The sequence below is a fragment of the Sturnus vulgaris genome, unplaced genomic scaffold (genome assembly GCF_052056855.1).
Source record: "Sturnus vulgaris isolate bStuVul1 unplaced genomic scaffold, bStuVul1.hap1 Scaffold_298, whole genome shotgun sequence".
Lineage (NCBI taxonomy): Eukaryota > Metazoa > Chordata > Aves > Passeriformes > Sturnidae > Sturnus > Sturnus vulgaris.
In genome coordinates, this window is record NW_028276372.1 from 419,480 (window position 1) to 438,048 (window position 18,569).

Here is an 18,569-nt window from a genome sequence, read left to right on the forward strand (position 1 = left end):
GAAAAGTGGTTTTGCACTGTCCTGAGAACTCGGGAAGTATTCCAGGAGCCTGTGATGAAGCCTTGACCTTTTCCTGTTTAAAGATGCCATCCAGGTAACCTTCAGGAATAGGTAAGGAGCTGTGGTGATTTGGGGAGGTAGGGTGGAGTAGTGTGGGTGCACTCAAGTTTGAGCAATGTCGCATCACCTTGTCCCCCCCTCAGCCACGCATACCCTGTGATGACGGCGTCAGGCTCTGCGTGTGGCCAAAGCGTGCGGCCCTCCAGTGTTGTCAGGAGATGGTGAGTGGCAGAATTGTCGTGTTTTGGCTGATGGTGCTGCTCAGATCATACACTGATGGTTGATTTCATTTATAGCGGCTGACATGAGTGACAGCAGCCTGGTGAGAACATGAAATTGCAGAGGATGAGGTGGCCTCCCTTTACAACTGCCGTGGGTTCTCATCTTCGGACGTCGGAGAGATAAGTCAAGGGCTTCCGCCCACAGGGAGGATGAAAGCGGGATGTGGATTCGGGACTCTGCGGGAGGGTTTTTGAGCCAGCTTTGGAGATGGGGGTGTCCAAGATGTGTGCCCTTTGGCCATATAAAGGGTAAGTCCTGTAATGCTGACGTGCGCAGGGCAGAGCGGTCCTGGTGTTTGTCGTGTCATTTGTCTATCGTGCAGTGTGTGTCTTTAGTGTGTCTCGTGTGGCATGTCTTTTGCCTTTGTCCTTCGAGGGGCTTATTGGGACCTCTAGCATCATTCTTAGCATCTGTATTCCCACCTTTCCTGTCCCTGCGCCGGTGCCATCAAACCTTTGAGTCGGGAGCTAGGACAGGCATCAGAATCTCATCTCTCTTTAGAAGCATCCAATCAGAAGTGTTTTACTGTCTTATTCTGAGCTGCCATTGACAGCTGTGCACTGCTGAGATCCATTTTTAGTGGAGTAGGACTTGCAGGAGTGTGAAGATAGGTAGCGGATTCTGAGCGTAGGGTTCTCGTGCATCCATCTTTGCCGTTCTTGGAATGAATCGTCCTGTTAACGTCTTGTTCCTGCCGGCTTCTCTGAGCCTCATCAGGTCAGCGTCGCTCTCATCTCGACCGTGTCCTTCCTCGTTCTCTCTGTGCTTGCAGTCGCTCTTCTGAATGAGTTTTCTCTTGCTGTTGCGTCCCCTTGTTTGTCATCCCCTGTGTCAGAGGCGTTTGCGTGTCTGGCCTGGGATCGTTCTGCCCTGCTGCGCAGTGTGGGAGTGGGGGTAAAAGCATAAATACTGGGGACTTGAAATTTGTAATGCAGAGTATATTTGGATTCTGGATGGTTTTCCTAGGTAGAAACAAGGCCTCTGGAGCTGTGCAGGGCTTTAACCTTTGTCATAACTTCCTTTCAGATGCAGATGGTTTAAATCAGAAGCAGAGCGCCCCATTGTGGGTGAGGGGGTTGCCCCAAGCAGGTCGGTGACTGTTTGTCCTCGCCGGGGAAGCATAAGTGGTGGCTGTGTTACAGCACTGTTCTTTCTCTTTATTTTTAGGAAGTGATGCTGGATATCAGCTGTCAGGTGGAAGTGGGCAAGGTGAGCAGTGACAGAAGCAGTTATTTGTGGTAAAGGTCTCAATTTCTGGTGCAAGTCTAAGCATCCGTTACTGTTGGTGTGTTTTAGGCATTGCACTTTTATTAAGGTGAGACCCCTCCTCGCTAAGAAAAGTGGTTTTGCACTGTCCTGAGAACTCGGGAAGTATTCCAGGAGCCTGTGATGAAGCCTTGACCTTTTCCTGTTTAAAGATGCCATCCAGGTAACCTTCAGGAATAGGTAAGGAGCTGTGGTGATTTGGGGAGGTAGGGTGGAGTAGTGTGGGTGCACTCAAGTTTGAGCAATGTCGCATCACCTTGTCCCCCCCTCAGCCACGCATACCCTGTGATGACGGCGTCAGGCTCTGCGTGTGGCCAAAGCGTGCGGCCCTCCAGTGTTGTCAGGAGATGGTGAGTGGCAGAATTGTCGTGTTTTGGCTGATGGTGCTGCTCAGATCATACACTGATGGTTGATTTCATTTATAGCGGCTGACATGAGTGACAGCAGCCTGGTGAGAACATGAAATTGCAGAGGATGAGGTGGCCTCCCTTTACAACTGCCGTGGGTTCTCATCTTCGGACGTCGGAGAGATAAGTCAAGGGCTTCCGCCCACAGGGAGGATGAAAGCGGGATGTGGATTCGGGACTCTGCGGGAGGGTTTTTGAGCCAGCTTTGGAGATGGGGGTGTCCAAGATGTGTGCCCTTTGGCCATATAAAGGGTAAGTCCTGTAATGCTGACGTGCGCAGGGCAGAGCGGTCCTGGTGTTTGTCGTGTCATTTGTCTATCGTGCAGTGTGTGTCTTTAGTGTGTCTCGTGTGGCATGTCTTTTGCCTTTGTCCTTCGAGGGGCTTATTGGGACCTCTAGCATCATTCTTAGCATCTGTATTCCCACCTTTCCTGTCCCTGCGCCGGTGCCATCAAACCTTTGAGTCGGGAGCTAGGACAGGCATCAGAATCTCATCTCTCTTTAGAAGCATCCAATCAGAAGTGTTTTACTGTCTTATTCTGAGCTGCCATTGACAGCTGTGCACTGCTGAGATCCATTTTTAGTGGAGTAGGACTTGCAGGAGTGTGAAGATAGGTAGCGGATTCTGAGCGTAGGGTTCTCGTGCATCCATCTTTGCCGTTCTTGGAATGAATCGTCCTGTTAACGTCTTGTTCCTGCCGGCTTCTCTGAGCCTCATCAGGTCAGCGTCGCTCTCATCTCGACCGTGTCCTTCCTCGTTCTCTCTGTGCTTGCAGTCGCTCTTCTGAATGAGTTTTCTCTTGCTGTTGCGTCCCCTTGTTTGTCATCCCCTGTGTCAGAGGCGTTTGCGTGTGTGGCCTGGGATCGTTCTGCCCTGCTGCGCAGTGTGGGAGTGGGGGTAAAAGCATAAATGCTGGGGACTTGAAATTTGTAATGCAGAGTATATTTGGATTCTGGATGGTTTTCCTAGGTAGAAACAAGGCCTCTGGAGCTGTGCAGGGCTTTAACCTTTGTCATAACTTCTTTTCAGATGCAGATGGTTTAAATCAGAAGCAGAGCGCCCCATTGTGGGTGAGGGGGTTGCCCCAAGCAGGTCGGTGACTGTTTGTCCTCGCCGGGGAAGCATAAGTGGTGGCTGTGTTACAGCACTGTTCTTTCTCTTTATTTTTAGGAAGTGATGCTGGATATCAGCTGTCAGGTGGAAGTGGGCAAGGTGAGCAGTGACAGAAGCAGTTATTTGTGGTAAAGGTCTCAATTTCTGGTGCAAGTCTAAGCATCCGTTACTGTTGGTGTGTTTTAGGCATTGCACTTTTATTAAGGTGAGACCCCTCCTCGCTAAGAAAAGTGGTTTTGCACTGTCCTGAGAACTCGGGAAGTATTCCAGGAGCCTGTGATGAAGCCTTGACCTTTTCCTGTTTAAAGATGCCATCCAGGTAACCTTCAGGAATAGGTAAGGAGCTGTGGTGATTTGGGGAGGTAGGGTGGAGTAGTGTGGGTGCACTCAAGTTTGAGCAATGTCGCATCACCTTGTCCCCCCCTCAGCCACGCATACCCTGTGATGACGGCGTCAGGCTCTGCGTGTGGCCAAAGCGTGCGGCCCTCCAGTGTTGTCAGGAGATGGTGAGTGGCAGAATTGTCGTGTTTTGGCTGATGGTGCTGCTCAGATCATACACTGATGGTTGATTTCATTTATAGCGGCTGACATGAGTGACAGCAGCCTGGTGAGAACATGAAATTGCAGAGGATGAGGTGGCCTCCCTTTACAACTGCCGTGGGTTCTCATCTTCGGACGTCGGAGAGATAAGTCAAGGGCTTCCGCCCACAGGGAGGATGAAAGCGGGATGTGGATTCGGGACTCTGCGGGAGGGTTTTTGAGCCAGCTTTGGAGATGGGGGTGTCCAAGATGTGTGCCCTTTGGCCATATAAAGGGTAAGTCCTGTAATGCTGACGTGCGCAGGGCAGAGCGGTCCTGGTGTTTGTTGTGTCACTTGTCTATCGTGCTCTGTGTATCTTTAGTGTGTCTCGTGTGGCATGTCTTTTTCCTTTGCCCTTCAAGGTTCTTTCTGGAAACTCTGGCGTCATTCTTGCCATCTCTGATTGCTTCCTTCCTCAGCCTGGCACCGGTACCCTCAAACCTTTGATTCAGGAGCTTGGACAGGCATCGTTATCTGATTGGATGCGTCTCAAGAGAGATGAGATGTCTTTTTTAAGGTCTTGTTCTCTGCGCTGCAGAGATCGATTTTCAGTGGAGTAGGACTTACAGGAGTGTGAAGATAGGTAGAGGATTCTGAGCATAGGATTCTCAGGCATCCATCTTTGCGGTTCTTGGAATGAATCGTCCTGTTAGCGTCTTGTTCCTGCCGGCTTCTCTGAGCCTCATCAGGTCAGCGTCGCTCTCATCTCGACCGTGTCCTTCCTCGTTCTCTCTGTGCTTGCAGTCGCTCTTCTGAATGAGTTTTCTCTTGCTGTTGCGTCCCCTTGTTTGTCATCCCCTGTGTCAGAGGCGTTTGCGTGTCTGGCCTGGGATCGTTCTGCCCTGCTGCGCAGTGTGGGAGTGGGGGTAAAAGCATAAATGCTGGGGACTTGAAATTTGTAATGCAGAGTATATTTGGATTCTGGATGGTTTTCCTAGGTAGAAACAAGGCCTCTGGAGCTGTGCAGGGCTTTAACCTTTGTCATAACTTCCTTTCAGATGCAGATGGTTTAAATCAGAAGCAGAGCGCCCCATTGTGGGTGAGGGGGTTGCCCCAAGCAGGTCGGTGACTGTTTGTCCTCGCCGGGGAAGCATAAGTGGTGGCTGTGTTACAGCACTGTTCTTTCTCTTTATTTTTAGGAAGTGATGGTGGATATCAGCTGTCAGGTGGAAGTGGGCAAGGTGAGCAGTGACAGAAGCAGTTATTTGTGGTAAAGGTCTCAATTTCTGGTGCAAGTCTAAGCATCCGTTACTGTTGGTGTGTTTTAGGCATTGCACTTTTATTAAGGTGAGACCCCTCCTCGCTAAGAAAAGTGGTTTTGCACTGTCCTGAGAACTCGGGAAGTATTCCAGGAGCCTGTGATGAAGCCTTGACCTTTTCCTGTTTAAAGATGCCATCCAGGTAACCTTCAGGAATAGGTAAGGAGCTGTGGTGATTTGGGGAGGTAGGGTGGAGTAGTGTGGGTGCACTCAAGTTTGAGCAATGTCGCATCACCTTGTCCCCCCCTCAGCCACGCATACCCTGTGATGACGGCGTCAGGCTCTGCGTGTGGCCAAAGCGTGCGGCCCTCCAGTGTTGTCAGGAGATGGTGAGTGGCAGAATTGTCGTGTTTTGGCTGATGGTGCTGCTCAGATCATACACTGATGGTTGATTTCATTTATAGCGGCTGACATGAGTGACAGCAGCCTGGTGAGAACATGAAATTGCAGAGGATGAGGTGGCCTCCCTTTACAACTGCCGTGGGTTCTCATCTTCGGACGTCGGAGAGATAAGTCAAGGGCTTCCGCCCACAGGGAGGATGAAAGCGGGATGTGGATTCGGGACTCTGCGGGAGGGTTTTTGAGCCAGCTTTGGAGATGGGGGTGTCCAAGATGTGTGCCCTTTGGCCATATAAAGGGTAAGTCCTGTAATGCTGACGTGCGCAGGGCAGAGCGGTCCTGGTGTCTGTCGTGTCATTTGTCTATCGTGCAGTGTGTGTCTTTAGTGTGTCTCGTGTGGCATGTCTTTTGCCTTTGTCCTTCGAGGGGCTTATTGGGACCTCTAGCATCATTCTTAGCATCTGTATTCCCACCTTTCCTGTCCCTGCGCCGGTGCCATCAAACCTTTGAGTCGGGAGCTAGGACAGGCATCAGAATCTCATCTCTCTTTAGAAGCATCCAATCAGAAGTGTTTTACTGTCTTATTCTGAGCTGCCATTGACAGCTGTGCACTGCTGAGATCCATTTTTAGTGGAGTAGGACTTGCAGGAGTGTGAAGATAGGTAGCGGATTCTGAGCGTAGGGTTCTCGTGCATTCATCTTTGCCGTTCTTGGAATGAATCGTCCTGTTAGCGTCTTGTTCCTGCCGGCTTCTCTGAGCCTCATCAGGTCAGCGTCGCTCTCATCTCGACCGTGTCCTTCCTCGTTCTCTCTGTGCTTGCAGTCGCTCTTCTGAATGAGTTTTCTCTTGCTGTTGCGTCCCCTTGTTTGTCATCCCCTGTGTCAGAGGCGTTTGCGTGTCTGGCCTGGGATCGTTCTGCCCTGCTGCGCAGTGTGGGAGTGGGGGTAAAAGCATAAATGCTGGGGACTTGAAATTTGTAATGCAGAGTATATTTGGATTCTGGATGGTTTTCCTAGGTAGAAACAAGGCCTCTGGAGCTGTGCAGGGCTTTAACCTTTGTCGTAACTTCCTTTCAGATGCAGATGGTTTAAATCAGAAGCAGAGCGCCCCATTGTGGGTGAGGGGGTTGCCCCAAGCAGGTCGGTGACTGTTTGTCCTCGCCGGGGAAGCATAAGTGGTGGCTGTGTTACAGCACTGTTCTTTCTCTTTATTTTTAGGAAGTGATGGTGGATATCAGCTGTCAGGTGGAAGTGGGCAAGGTGAGCAGTGACAGAAGCAGTTATTTGTGGTAAAGGTCTCAATTTCTGGTGCAAGTCTAAGCATCCGTTACTGTTGGTGTGTTTTAGGCATTGCACTTTTATTAAGGTGAGACCCCTCCTCGCTAAGAAAAGTGGTTTTGCACTGTCCTGAGAACTCGGGAAGTATTCCAGGAGCCTGTGATGAAGCCTTGACCTTTTCCTGTTTAAAGATGCCATCCAGGTAACCTTCAGGAATAGGTAAGGAGCTGTGGTGATTTGGGGAGGTAGGGTGGAGTAGTGTGGGTGCACTCAAGTTTGAGCAATGTCGCATCACCTTGTCCCCCCCTCAGCCACGCATACCCTGTGATGACGGCGTCAGGCTCTGCGTGTGGCCAAAGCGTGCGGCCCTCCAGTGTTGTCAGGAGATGGTGAGTGGCAGAATTGTCGTGTTTTGGCTGATGGTGCTGCTCAGATCATACACTGATGGTTGATTTCATTTATAGCGGCTGACATGAGTGACAGCAGCCTGGTGAGAACATGAAATTGCAGAGGATGAGGTGGCCTCCCTTTACAACTGCCGTGGGTTCTCATCTTCGGACGTCGGAGAGATAAGTCAAGGGCTTCCGCCCACAGGGAGGATGAAAGCGGGATGTGGATTCGGGACTCTGCGGGAGGGTTTTTGAGCCAGCTTTGGAGATGGGGGTGTCCAAGATGTGTGCCCTTTGGCCATATAAAGGGTAAGTCCTGTAATGCTGACGTGCGCAGGGCAGAGCGGTCCTGGTGTTTGTCGTGTCATTTGTCTATCGTGCAGTGTGTGTCTTTAGTGTGTCTCGTGTGGCATGTCTTTTGCCTTTGTCCTTCGAGGGGCTTATTGGGACCTCTAGCATCATTCTTAGCATCTGTATTCCCACCTTTCCTGTCCCTGCGCCGGTGCCATCAAACCTTTGAGTCGGGAGCTAGGACAGGCATCAGAATCTCATCTCTCTTTAGAAGCATCCAATCAGAAGTGTTTTACTGTCTTATTCTGAGCTGCCATTGACAGCTGTGCACTGCTGAGATCCATTTTTAGTGGAGTAGGACTTGCAGGAGTGTGAAGATAGGTAGCGGATTCTGAGCGTAGGGTTCTCGTGCATCCATCTTTGCCGTTCTTGGAATGAATCGTCCTGTTAACGTCTTGTTCCTGCCGGCTTCTCTGAGCCTCATCAGGTCAGCGTCGCTCTCATCTCGACCGTGTCCTTCCTCGTTCTCTCTGTGCTTGCAGTCGCTCTTCTGAATGAGTTTTCTCTTGCTGTTGCGTCCCCTTGTTTGTCATCCCCTGTGTCAGAGGCGTTTGCGTGTCTGGCCTGGGATCGTTCTGCCCTGCTGCGCAGTGTGGGAGTGGGGGTAAAAGCATAAATGCTGGGGACTTGAAATTTGTAATGCAGAGTATATTTGGATTCTGGATGGTTTTCCTAGGTAGAAACAAGGCCTCTGGAGCTGTGCAGGGCTTTAACCTTTGTCATAACTTCTTTTCAGATGCAGATGGTTTAAATCAGAAGCAGAGCGCCCCATTGTGGGTGAGGGGGTTGCCCCAAGCAGGTCGGTGACTGTTTGTCCTCGCCGGGGAAGCATAAGTGGTGGCTGTGTTACAGCACTGTTCTTTCTCTTTATTTTTAGGAAGTGATGCTGGATATCAGCTGTCAGGTGGAAGTGGGCAAGGTGAGCAGTGACAGAAGCAGTTATTTGTGGTAAAGGTCTCAATTTCTGGTGCAAGTCTAAGCATCCGTTACTGTTGGTGTGTTTTAGGCATTGCACTTTTATTAAGGTGAGACCCCTCCTCGCTAAGAAAAGTGGTTTTGCACTGTCCTGAGAACTCGGGAAGTATTCCAGGAGCCTGTGATGAAGCCTTGACCTTTTCCTGTTTAAAGATGCCATCCAGGTAACCTTCAGGAATAGGTAAGGAGCTGTGGTGATTTGGGGAGGTAGGGTGGAGTAGTGTGGGTGCACTCAAGTTTGAGCAATGTCGCATCACCTTGTCCCCCCCTCAGCCACGCATACCCTGTGATGACGGCGTCAGGCTCTGCATGTGGCCGAATCCTGTGGCCCGAGGGTGCGGGCATTGTCAGGAGATGTTGAGCATCAAAATTGTCGTGTTTAGGCCGATGGTGCTGCTGAGATCATGCATTGATTTCTTTTATTGCAACTGCCATCCATGACAGCAGCGCTTTGAGAGCGCAGAATTGCCAGAGGACGAGGCAGCCTACCTTCGCACCTGCTGTGGGTTCGTATCCCCACACGTCCGAGAGATAAGTGAAGGGCTTCAACCCACAGGGAGGATGGAAGTTGGATATGGGGTCAAGACCCTGCGGGAGGGATTTTTGAGTCATGTTTGGAGCCGAGGACGTCCAGGCTGTGTCCCCTTGGACCATTTCAGGTGTCGGTTTGAGGATGCTGAGGTGCACAGGGCAGAGCGGTCCTGGTGTTTTTGTGTCACTTGTCTATCGTGCTCTGTGTATCTTTAGTGTGTCTCGTGTGGCATGTCTTTTCCCTTTGCCCTTCAAGGTTCTTTCTGGAAACTCTGGCGTCATTCTTGCCATCTCTGATTGCTTCCTTCCTCAGCCTGGCACCGGTACCCTCAAACCTTTGATTCAGGAGCTTGGACAGGCATCGTTATCTGATTGGATGCGTCTCAAGAGAGATGAGATGTCTTTTTTAAGGTCTTGTTCTCTGCGCTGCAGAGATCGATTTTCAGTGGAGTAGGACTTGCAGGAGTGTGAAGATAGGTAGAGGATTCTGAGCATAGGATTCTCAGGCATCCATCTTTGCGGTTCTTGGAATGAATCGTCCTGTTAGCATCTTGTTCCTGCCGGCTTCTCTGAGCCTCATCAGGTCAGCGTCGCTCTCATCTCGACCGTGTTCTTCCTCGTTCTCTCTGTGCTTGCAGTCGCTCTTCTGAATGAGTTTTCTCTTGCTGTTGCGTCCCCTTGTTTGTCATCCCCTGTGTCAGAGGCGTTTGCGTGTGTGGCCTGGGATCGTTCTGCCCTGCTGCGCAGTGTGGGAGTGGGGGTAAAAGCATAAATGCTGGGGACTTGAAATTTGTAATGCAGAGTATATTTGGATTCTGGATGGTTTTCCTAGGTAGAAACAAGGCCTCTGGAGCTGTGCAGGGCTTTAACCTTTGTCATAACTTCCTTTCAGATGCAGATGGTTTAAATCAGAAGCAGAGCGCCCCATTGTGGGTGAGGGGGTTGCCCCAAGCAGGTCGGTGACTGTTTGTCCTCGCCGGGGAAGCATAAGTGGTGGCTGTGTTACAGCACTGTTCTTTCTCTTTATTTTTAGGAAGTGATGGTGGATATCAGCTGTCAGGTGGAAGTGGGCAAGGTGAGCAGTGACAGAAGCAGTTATTTGTGGTAAAGGTCTCAATTTCTGGTGCAAGTCTAAGCATCCGTTACTGTTGGTGTGTTTTAGGCATTGCACTTTTATTAAGGTGAGACCCCTCCTCGCTAAGAAAAGTGGTTTTGCACTGTCCTGAGAACTCGGGAAGTATTCCAGGAGCCTGTGATGAAGCCTTGACCTTTTCCTGTTTAAAGATGCCATCCAGGTAACCTTCAGGAATAGGTAAGGAGCTGTGGTGATTTGGGGAGGTAGGGTGGAGTAGTGTGGGTGCACTCAAGTTTGAGCAATGTCGCATCACCTTGTCCCCCCCTCAGCCACGCATACCCTGTGATGACGGCGTCAGGCTCTGCGTGTGGCCAAAGCGTGCGGCCCTCCAGTGTTGTCAGGAGATGGTGAGTGGCAGAATTGTCGTGTTTTGGCTGATGGTGCTGCTCAGATCATACACTGATGGTTGATTTCATTTATAGCGGCTGACATGAGTGACAGCAGCCTGGTGAGAACATGAAATTGCAGAGGATGAGGTGGCCTCCCTTTACAACTGCCGTGGGTTCTCATCTTCGGACGTCGGAGAGATAAGTCAAGGGCTTCCGCCCACAGGGAGGATGAAAGCGGGATGTGGATTCGGGACTCTGCGGGAGGGTTTTTGAGCCAGCTTTGGAGATGGGGGTGTCCAAGATGTGTGCCCTTTGGCCATATAAAGGGTAAGTCCTGTAATGCTGACGTGCGCAGGGCAGAGCGGTCCTGGTGTCTGTCGTGTCATTTGTCTATCGTGCAGTGTGTGTCTTTAGTGTGTCTGGTGTGGCATGTCTTTTGCTTTTGTCCTTCGAGGGGCTTATTGGGACCTCTAGCATCATTCTTAGCATCTGTATTCCCACCTTTCCTGTCCCTGTGCCGGTGCCATCAAACCTTTGAGTCAGGAGCTAGGACAGGCATCAGAATCTCATCTCTCTTTAGAAGCATCCAATCAGAAGTGTTTTACTGTCTTATTCTGAGCTGCCATTGACAGCTGTGCACTGCTGAGATCCATTTTTAGTGGAGTAGGACTTGCAGGAGTGTGAAGATAGGTAGCGGATTCTGAGCGTAGGGTTCTCGTGCATTCATCTTTGCCGTTCTTGGAATGAATCGTCCTGTTAGCATCTTGTTCCTGCCAGCTTCTCTGAGCCTCTTTGGCTCAGCGTGGGTCTCATCTCCACCGTGCCCCTCCTCGTTCTCTCGGTTCTTGCAGTCGCTCTTCTGAATGAGTTTTTTCTTGCTGTTGCGTCCCCTTGTTTGTCATCCCCTGTGTCAGAGGCGTTTGCGTGTGTGGCCTGGGATCGTTCTGCCCTGCTGCGCAGTGTGCGTGTAAAAGGATAAGTGCCGGGGACTTGAAATTTATAATGCATTCTGTAGTAGGATTGTGGATGGTTTTCCTAGGTTGACGTAAGTTTTCTGGAGGTGCTATGTTGGCCTGCAGTGCTTTGACTTTTGTCCTGACTTCCTTTCAGATGCAGATGGTTAAATCCCGACGCGGAAGGTGAGTAAAATATGAGAAGAGTGAGGACGGACGAGATCTGAGGCGAGGCCAAGGTCCAAGAGGCATCAGCACCAAAGTCATCGGCATCCTGTAGGAGGCTCATTACCTTCCCGTCATCCCAATGCAGACCATTAGAATGGATATAGAATTTGCAGCGGCTAAAAGGTTACTCCTCAGCATACTCACTAAGAGAGGAGAGGAGATGAAAAAGGCTTGGGAAAGCTCATTATCTGGTCAAGAGAAAATTGATTTTTTAAATACTCCACTCTGTTGTTTATGGAAGATGAGTGGAGTGAGCTAGGGGACCGTTTGTGGGATTAAACAATTATTGGCAAGGGCACGGAGACTCTTTGTTTTGGGAGTACATGGGGAACGATTATAAACACTTGGAGAGATGAAAGGTGAATCCAAGTTTCCAGCTGCTCCTGTGCAAGCTATGTCATAACAATACACAGGGTTATCATCTCCTGTGCTGTCTCGGTCAGGCTGCCTCAGTGCATTTTTTGGGATAGGGAGCGTACAGCCAGTAAATGGAATAAGGGGAAAACAATGGAGCTCTGTTGCAGAACTGTTAAAAACCCAAGCAAGCGTAATCTTTAAGTCTAATGCAGTACCGGAGCAAAAAGCAGAGTTATCTGCTCCGATAGCCAATGTGGAAATAAAACGGGATAAGAAAGGAGTTGCAGCCGGACTGTCAGAAGTAGGGTCTCAGAAAGAACACGGAGAGTCAGGTAGCCTGCCGAAGTCCCAGGTAAGTAAAGAACAGGGAGAGACACCTTGCCAGCCGAAGTTATATCCTGCTATCCCTCTGTCTGCTCCTCCGTGTGGTCCAGAATTAATACCCCTTCCTGGAAGAGGATGTTGATAGGGAAAAAGAAGAGGAGCAACTTACACCTGAAGAAAGAAAATTGGTTAAATCCTTTACTCCTCCAATGGAAAAGTTATAACGTCAAGTTGAACAATTAACACATCAAATGGAAAGTTGCAACACAGGGCACAAACAAAACATAACTGCCTGCTCAGAACAGCGCAGTCCTCCTACACAGTCAGTTCAGCAATTACTGCAGATGCTACGACCAGAGCCATCAGCACCTTCAATGCAAATCCTTCCACCTCCGTATCTAGGCCCAATCCCAGGCCCAGCAGGTGCCGAAGAACATTCTGCAAAAATATCATCAGGAAACGACGGTCAGGAATAGTTTGTGATGCAATCATTGAAGGAGAGCGGCAACCAGCTGAAGCTTTAGCTTGCGCAATTCTGTATGATCAACAAGCTCCTAGGTACGAACAACATCATTGGAAAATTTTGCAACAAACCAAACAAACTATGACAGAACATGGAATTAGATCTGAGGCTGCCAGAACTACACAGGACCGCATTTTCACCGCCAATGTAAATTCACCTCACGATTGTCGGCAAATAGCACGATTACTATTGACACCATCTCAACACGTCATACAGGTAAAGGAGCGGACCAGATCGGCAGTCACCGAAGCTCGTAGACCTAGGGATCCAAATGACATCCTAAATGCACTAAATCCAGATATGCTCACCGGATCAGGGGTATTTAGTAACTGACGTTCAACTTAATTGAACGCATTGGGAACACATCATTTGTCTGCACGTTTAGCCAGACAGGCTTTTAATGTCGTTCCAGATTCTCAACCACGTACTCTTTATTCAGCTGTTCAACAAGGAATAACAGAACCTTTATACCAATTTTATTCATTGCTTATGGGCAGCTTGAAGCAATCAGAATGATTTAACCGACAAGGCGTGACAAAAAACATTCAAGTTAGTGGCATTTGAAAAGGCTATTTCCAAAACAAAACCTTTGTTGATTACTTTGGGTAAAGATGCTGATGTAACAGAAACGATCTACTGTAGCAGATACGGCTACTAGAGCATCTCAGTCCCAACAAGGACAAGTTGTCGCCAATGCCGTAGCAGAGGCCATAAAACCAGCCACAAATTTACTTGCTGCTGCAGTAAGCAAAATAGGCCAAACACCAAAGTCAGGACCTTCAAAGACACGAGGCGCATGTTAGCGATGTGGGGCAAAGGGACATTTCAAAAAGACACGCCAAGCGTCAGTACGGTGCGATAGATGTCAAAAAGGCAACCGTTCCGCAGCCGCCCGTCGGTCCGCAAAAAACGGATTACAAAGCGCAAAGAGCCGCCGTGCGGTGAAACAAGCAGTCGGCCCAACGCTGTCCAACAACTTGACCCACCAGCGACCACAGCGAGCTTGGCAATCGATTCGGCAGCAGCAGTAGCCGTTACTCTTATCAATCAAACTGCGTATCAAATTCCAACAGGTGTCACCAGAGCAATATACGCCTCAGACAGCGCACTTGCGGCATTATTAACTGGAAAATCTTCTGCTGGACTTGCAGGACTCATCGTCCTCCCAGGTGTAATCGATGCTGACTACACCGGAGAGATTCAAGTGCGTGCCTACACTTTATCACCACCACTTCCTATTTCCAAGGCAACCAGAATTGCACAATTGATTCTATATTTAACAATTCCTACATAAGGGACATCTTCTGAACTCCACCACAGAGAGGAATTAAAGGCTTCGGATCCACTGGAGACACAGTAGTAAATTTAGTACAGCAAATGAAACAGAGACCAATGGTGAAAGCAACCTTACGATCTGGCACGGTTCAAAAAGAAGTCACCGTTATGCTAGATACAGGAGCTGATGTTAGCGTCATTTACAAAGAACGCTGGCCCAAAGATTGGTTTCTTCAACAAACTGTGCATGCAGTACAAGGCGTAATAGGGAATTCTATACCATAGGGAAGTGTCCATGCCATAGAAGTGAGATTTCCCGAAGGGCAAACAGCCACACAACGCCCATATGTCACGTCTTTACTTGGAAATTTAGGAGGCCTAATCGGTCGAGATGCATTAAATCAGCTAGGAGCAACTCTCACGTCGCCCGCAGCCTCTCAGTCGCCTTTTTAGTTGCAGCCGCTGCCGTTCTGCCGCCAACCCCAAAAATACAACGGAAAAACCATAGACCAATATGGGTTGATCAGCGGACCTTGTCCAAAGAGCGGCCGAAAATAGCCCACGAATTAGCGAAAGAACAGTTATAAGCCAAACATAGACAACATTCCATTAGTCTGCGGAACGCTCCCATTTTTTATTCCTAACAAATCAGGCAAATGGCGACGGTTACACGATCTCCAAAAAGCGAACGACCAGCCGTGTCCCATGGGAGCATTACAACCAGGAATGCTTACTCCAACTATGTTGCTTCAGAATTGGCATCTCTTGATTATTCACCTCAAAGACCATTTTTCACTATATGCTTGCGAAAGGATGATACAGTGTGATTTGCATTCACTTTATCAGCAATAAATAAAGCAAGTCCTTCACAAGGATATGAACGTGTACTACTTCCACCTGGCATGAAAAGTCTTCCTACTATGTGTCAAACGTTTGTTCATTGGACATTAGAGCCTATCCGTCATAAATTTGCACAATTATTTATCGTTACATGGATGATATCCTGCTATGTCAATAAGAACCCTTTACTAATGATACTTTACAGTACATTATCACTCAGCTGTCGTCAAAAGGTTTATTAATTGCACCAGAAAAGATACAACCTACATGGTGCTACGTAGGTTGGGCGTTAACCTCAGCTGCTGTCAGTCCAGAAAAACTGCACCTTACAACTACTATTGCAACACTTCACCATGCTCAGAAATTAATTGGAGATTCGCAGCGGTTTAGAATTGTCGCAGGGATCCTCAATGATGAGATATCACGTCTTACAAGTCTGCTTAAAGTGCGGACCCAAATATTCCAATCTCTCTTTCTCCTGAATGACGCGATTGCCTTAACAAGCTGAGTCAGCGTCCAGTGTCATCTGTCGCAGGTCATCCATTGTCAGATGTGCCATTAGGTGTTCCTATTTTCAACCATGCCGATGCTCTATTTGCTATCTCATACCAGCGGCCTGCTTGATATTAAGAAAAAGGGGAGACCATCCTACGGGAGATTGCGCCAAGCAAACGCAATCACGGGAACGACCACGCGTTCGGCAAAATCAACAGAAAGGCAAGGAGCAACAAAATCAGATAACGATTCTGGAACTGGCCTTTCCACCACATACACTGCCCGTGAGCATTTGGCAAAGAACAGAGGTAATAGAACATCTCATTAGGAAAGCATGGGAACGGGGGCTCGACATCACCTGTACAGAGGCGGAACATATCAGTCTACCATTAAAAACTGAACTGTTTGAGTTCATGTTGAGATGCTCAGAGACCCTACAAATAGTTCTCCTAGACTACGCTGGCCACGTGCATAACAGACAACCATCCGATGCGCGATTACAAGTAATAGCAAGACAGCAATTGTTACAGCAACCAAAGGTAAAGACACAACCTGTCAAAGGTATTACGGTATACACAGATGCAGGAAGAAGAACAAAAAAGGCAGCACTTACCTGGAAAGAAAAATCGGGATGGAAAGTACATGTCCTGAACGATTTTATGGGAAAATTGTACAGCAGTTAAATTTAGCCAACAATCCCGATTTTGGATTCTACAGTACGAAACACGGCCATGAGGTGCCATAACTGTATACAGGTTCGATGAGGGACTCAGCAATTAATTTACAGGTTATTGTGACATCATCACCTTGCATTACCAGGAAAGAAGGAAGAACATTGTGTTTCTCTGTCGGAGAAGGGAGACGCGGACACCAATTCGGTCATCAGCAAAGTCTCGTTTATTGATACGCAGAGTGGTGCTTAAGTACAGTATTTAATTAGCTCATGCATAGTGCAAAATCTGAGCTCATCATTGGTTTAGATGTGCGGCTTAGCTAAGCACTTCGGCATTCATGTTTTTCTCAATTCTGCGTGCCTTCCCTATCTCAAGGACACTGTATCCGTGAGACTGAGGCCCACTTTGCTAGCTTCACTAAGTTGATCTGACTATGGCCTTTTTCTTCCAGCTATTCCTGCACCAGGCTCTCTACACTTCCCCCGTTTTCTTTTTGAGCTAAAAGAGTGGCATGCCAAGCTTTGCTAACAGTCTTTTGAATAAAATTTTGTAAGCAAGTTATTAAGCAAGGTAGCAATAAAGCTAAGCACAAGAATATACCTAACACCATAATAGCATACTTAATAACGGTTCGAATCCATTCCTCAAGACCTAGGCTTTTTAACCACTCGTCAATGTCTCAACCATTTTCTTCTTTTAGGTTGTGTAATTTCTGCTGCATGTTTTGTATCTTTTTGTGGATGGATTTAGAGTGGTTAGATAAATTCATGCAGCACATTCCTTTGAATTCTTTGTAACCATACTGGCAACCTTACTAGGCAGGTTTTAAAAGGATTTTGTACTCCCTCTAGACTTAAGTAGATTGATTCTTGTTTTGTTATGTTAGCGAATGTTACCCATACGTTTTCCCGAGGTGCATGCTGTATTGGAAAAGATTTTGTGCGAGCAAAGTTAGCAAGCATAAGCAGTGCAATGATCATCATTTTGATTTCTTTGGCGGCCTATTCTTTTTACGCCCTGTATTGCTCCCTGTTATCTGCAGTTGTTTCACCTCTTCTATACTTTGATTTAATACCTCCTCTGGGTCTGTACCGGGCTTAATTGGTCCTACCCGAGGCCAAGGTAGGTGTGGGACTTTATGTCTGCATCTTGCAGCGATAATGTGCGAATTTGCATAGATGTGCTGCCTCTTAATCCAGTTGGTAAGTTCCCACCGGGCCCAAGCTAACAGGAGCTGTTCTGGTGTCTCGTATAGGTTTCGTACCTGGGCATATGGCACTCCTGCTTCTTTTTCTAGGGCCCGACCCCAATTTGAATTTCTTAGGTCGTCACTTTGACACCTCCAGCACCACAAATTAAACACTGTTCTCTGTTCCACCCACGAGCAGTCCCCACAGCCCCCGCACTTTAGGGCTACCCAGGCTTCACACCATGACCCCCCACACGCACAACAAGGACGGCTGCTGAGAGGCTGTTCTTCCTGGTGGACGTGGCTCTCAATCCAATCAGCCCAATTCGGTGGTGGCTGCCTTAGCGCCTCACGGGCAGTGCTGTTATAGCGTCCCAAAAAGGTGGGGTTATCCATTCTAGTACCCGTGTCTCCCGCGTTTTCTTTTGTAGCTGTGTGAGTGCACCGAGTAGGTGGTTGGCAGTACTCCAGATGGTAAGATCGATGGGCGAGGAGATATCTCGGCAGGAGACAAACCCTTTATCGATGCAGCATATAATACCCTTGAGGGCTTCATGTTGTTGCGGGGTCACGGTTACGGGTGCGGTTGGGTCAGTCCCTTTAAGTAGTGGCCTGAGGGAGTCTAGCAAGGAGTTGGGTATCCCAACAATCGGCTTGAGCCATTGCAGATCTCCTAGCAGTCGCTGTGCCTCATTTAGAGTGGTGATCTTTGTTGCAAGCTGGAGCTTCTGTGGCCGTACGATTTGGCCTGTGATAGACCACCCCAAGTACTTCCATGGTGTGGATCGCTGTATTTTTTTTTGAGCTATTATGAGGGATGCCTTTGCTAGGGCGTTTTGAATTTCTTGCATTTGAGTGTCTGTAAATGCTGATTCTTGAGCAAAGAGGATATCATCCATATAATGATAAATAATTGTGTTGGGCCACTGTATCCTTAATGGTTGTAATGCGGCATCAACATACAGCTGGCACAGGGTAGGCGAGTTTTTCATTCCTTGTGGAAGAACAGTCCATTCATACCGTTTATCAGGTTCTTCTCTGTTTATTGCTGGTAGGGTGAACGCAAATCTTTTAGTATCTTGAGGGTGTAAGGCTATAGTGAAGAAGCAGTCCTTTAGATCAATGATCAGAAGAGGCCAATGCTGTGGGAGCATTGCTGGGTTGGGGAGGCCTGGTTGTAATGCCCCCATTGCCTCCATTTGATCATTTACTGCTCTTAAATCGTGTAGAAGACGATATTTTCCTGACTTCTTTTTGATCACAAAAATTGGCGTGTTCCATGGGCTTGTTGAGAGTTTCAAATGTCCTTGTTGGAATTGTTCTTTTACGAGTTGATGTGCTTGTATTAGACTTTCCCTTTTTAGAGGCCATTGCTTAACCATTACCGGTTCATTGGCAGTCCAGGTGATTGGGATC

General features: G+C 48.4%; 1 long non-coding RNA gene across 2 annotated transcripts; it reads left to right on the forward strand.

Moving 5' to 3' along the window:
* The first annotated feature begins 8,335 nt into the window (after positions 1-8,335).
* On the forward strand, positions 8,336-14,302 carry LOC148217786 (uncharacterized). 2 transcript variants are annotated; one of them, XR_015800753.1, is made up of 2 exons: positions 8,336-8,806; positions 11,406-14,302. It is a non-coding gene; the product is annotated as an uncharacterized LOC148217786 (long non-coding RNA). The 2 variants fall into 2 exon arrangements; XR_015800751.1 differs by lacking the exon at positions 8,336-8,806 and adding an exon at positions 10,429-10,622.
* The last annotated feature ends 4,267 nt before the right edge of the window (positions 14,303-18,569 follow it).